Here is a 3,770-nt window from a genome sequence, read left to right as displayed (position 1 = left end):
CAATTCATTTATTCCTATATTGATGGACATCTGGGTCATTTCCATTGGCTTCTTCCTATACAATTTATTTCTATAATGTCTGAATTTTGTATCATCTGTTACTTTTATGGTCAAGGAAAAAGGAGTAAAAACCAGGGGTCTGGGATGGGGGGAAAACCAAAAGGATGTTTCCTTAATTTATAAAGAGCCCTTGCAACTCATTAAGAAAAAGAGATCCCAAAGGAAAGATGATAATCATAGCAAACATGTATGGAGCATTTAGTATGTTCCAGGGACATAGTGTTTTGCATATATTAATTCATTTAATCCTCACAATGACCCTATGAGTTAGGTTCCCATCTCACGGATGAGGAAACTGAGACACAGAAAGATTAAGTAACTTGCCCAAAGTCACATGCTTATAAGTGGCAGAGCTGGGATTTGAACCCTAAGTTCTTAACCATTACTGTCCTGCCTCCCCCCAAAAATCAGAAAAGAACAGGTACAGAGAAAGGAAATGTGATAAGATACCCTATCTCACTCAACATATTGTATTTCAGTGATTCTAAGATGCAAATTTTTATATTCAAACATCTCTGAAATCAGGATGGATGGTACAATCAATGATATCTTAGATTCAATGAAATACAGTAAGAGAAATGCAAATTAAAACCACCTATCAGATTGGCAAAGAACAAAACACTCGATAACACTCTGTGTTGGCAAGGGTGTGAGGCAACTGGCACTCTCAAAAGTTCTGAGAGTTTAAATGGGCACGGCCTCGGTGGAAGGCAATTTTGGCATGAGCTATCAAAATGCAGCACACAGACATCCCTGACCCAGCAATTCGATCCCCAGGAATTGACCCCTCAGGTCTACTGGCCCTTATGAGCAAAGACTTAAGTTCTCTGATGCACACAACAGCAGTTTGTATTACCTCAAAATGAAAATTATCTCAAAAGTCAACGAGCGATGAGTTAAAAAAGAAAGGTCCATCCTGAAGTTGGAATGTTATACAGCTGTATAAAGGAATACGGAAGCATTGATATAATACTATTCCCCAAAACATATTAAATGAAAAAAGGCAAGGTGCAGAACTGTGTATATAATATTCTACCTATTGTGTGAAAAGGGGGGACAGGCATGCCTCTGTGCCTATGTAAGCGACTTGCAAGGGTCTTATCAAAATGATGGGCTCTGGGGAAGAGAAATGGGGGCTTGGGGGAACGTGAATGGGGAGCACTCTAGACCTGGAGTTGGTCAATTTTTTTCTGTAAAGGGCCAGGTAGTAAATATTTTAGGTTTTGTGGGTCGTTTGGTCTCTTGACTCTGCTGCTGTATTGAAAAAGCAGCCATAGACAATATGCAAATGAATGGCTGTGTGTCAGTAAAACTTTAGGATTGACACTGAATTTGAATGTCGTGTGTTAGGAAATATTCTTTATTCTCCCCACTATTAAAAAGAAAATGCTAATGGGGGGACAGTAGAAAAACAGGTGGGCCAGATCTGGTCTACTGGCCAGTCAGCTGACCCCCGTATTGTTTATTATTCCTTACCTTATGCATGTATTACCTATTACAAAATCATGTTTAAAAGGTTAGCTTGAAATTTTTAGATTTATCAAAAGGGGGTGGGGTTAATGTTGGGAGCAGGCTCCCTGCCCAGACCCCCTCTAAGGGCAAGTCAGCATAGCGGGGGCGATGCATGATGTTTCCCAGTGGAGCTGGAAACCCATGTATTTGCTCTGCACTGCCACCTGCCCCACTCCACCACCAGATAGCAGCACAAATCCACCTAAAAGCAGGCCGTCCCTGCACCAGCTGCGAAGTTACGGGCAGAAATTGGCCTATATACCTGTTCTATTTTGCCCACCGTATGTTTAAAGAATGGAGCCAGCATTTAAAAAATCTGGATTTTCTGGCTCCTCTTTAATCAACTGATAGGAGTAGCAGCTGCCCTCTGGGGCCTGATGTCTCCAGGGCATCCCAGTCCTCAGTGTTAGCTGCTGTTTCTCATCCTGATGTGTTGCTTTCTCAGAGGAGACATGTTTCTCACTGGCCACCTGCCTCCTCACCTCCCTCCCTCCACTGGGGCTGCAGGTGCGTGTGAAAGCTGCTAGAGCTCAGCGCTAGATCAGGGCTCAGATTCCAGCCCTGCTACCTACCATCTGTGTGACGTTTGGTATGTTATTTGACCTCTGTGCCTGTTTCCTCATTTGGAAAAAATGGGGCTAAGTGTACTCACCTCTCAGAGCTGCAGGGACTGCTTGAGGGGACCCACGCACGGCGCTCTCCACATCTGGCCTGTAGTAAGTGTTCAGTAGGTATTAGCATTTCCTGCTGCCCGGCCCTCAATAGGGACTTTTTGGAATATTCCCATCTCACAAATGACCCCAACTTTCCCAGACCTGACCCAAAACACGTCCCTCTGGTTTTGAACAGTATTTTTCCAGCCCTTGGGATTCAGGAGCAGCAGGATGGTCTGAGTGTGAGGCCTGGTTCTGCCTCACTGGCTGTGTGGTCTTGGGCAAGTCACTTCACCTCTCTGGACTCACGCTGTTTGTTCTTGCTGGCTTCTGGGGGAACTACAACATTGATAGGGCCTAGAAATATACCCCCAGCAGAGCCTGGGAATAGGAAAGCAACCCCTGCAGTCCCAAGGCTGCTTACCTGGTGCTGATTTGGGCTGTCTGCCCCACCCACGGCACCTTAAGTTTTCTTTTGGGAACCATCCCTCCCTCCTCTCATCCTGTGACTTGGGAAGTGTTGATCCCTCTTCTGCAACTCCAGGTGGATATTTCAGCCCCGGCCAATCAGAACACTTCACTACCACCCCAAAGAGTTGGTTCAGGGATAGGCACATGACCCAATCCAGGCCAGTAAGAGCCTGCCCTGGGGCTTTGGCTGCAGCTGCTGGGAAGGGAGACTTTTTCTATTGAGGTGCTGAGCTGGTCCAATGTCAAGTCTCAACTCAGAGAAAAACAGAGCTAGACAGAGAGACCAAGTTCTGATGAATCATGTGAGCCCCTGGGTCCTGCCAAACCTTAAGTCAGAAACACCTCTGACCTTTTCAGTTATGAGTTAATAAATTTTAGCTATTAATTTTTGCTTAAGTTATGGTTTCTGTCATTTACAGTTGAAGAATTCTAATACCCCTTCCTTTTGTGGTCCCCTCAGTTAAAAATCAAGTCTAGTGGTGAGCAAACTTTAAAATGGAAGTTATGGGTCACATTAAAAAAAACTTTATCTGTGATTGCTCTAAACAGTCTTTTATCATTTCTCTGTCCCCAGCAAGTTTTTGTTTTTCCTGGTTAATATTATAGGAACTGTCTAGCCCAGACTAGATATTGATTGTAAATCTGTTGTGTTCACTACTGAATCCTAGTGCCTGGCACATAGGAAATGCCTCATATTTGTTCAATGAATAAATGAACGAGATACTTGTTTAAAATGTCCAGTCTCCCGACTTGCCTGTCTGTGAGGTTCCATACAACTAGTTCCTATTTTTCAAACCTCATCTTCCACTTTCCCCTTGCTCACTCCCATCCAGCCACTCTCTTAAAAACCCCAGGTTTGTTCCTGCCTCAGGGCCTTTGCACTTGTCCAGCCAGGAAGGCTTTCCCTCCAGTTCTTTCCCCAGCTGGTTCCATCTCCTCCTCCAGGTCTCAGCTCAAATGTCACCTCCTCAGAGAGGCCCTCCCTGACCACCCTGCCAAAGCAGCCTCACCCTACCTTTCTGATGTAATCCCAAGATGTTTGATTTTCTTTACAAATCACCATCTGAATGTCCA

Source organism: Mesoplodon mirus (assembly GCF_964341445.2).
Source record: "Mesoplodon mirus genome assembly, chromosome: 15".
Classification (NCBI taxonomy): domain Eukaryota; kingdom Metazoa; phylum Chordata; class Mammalia; order Artiodactyla; family Ziphiidae; genus Mesoplodon; species Mesoplodon mirus.
Note: the sequence above shows the minus strand (reverse complement) of the source record.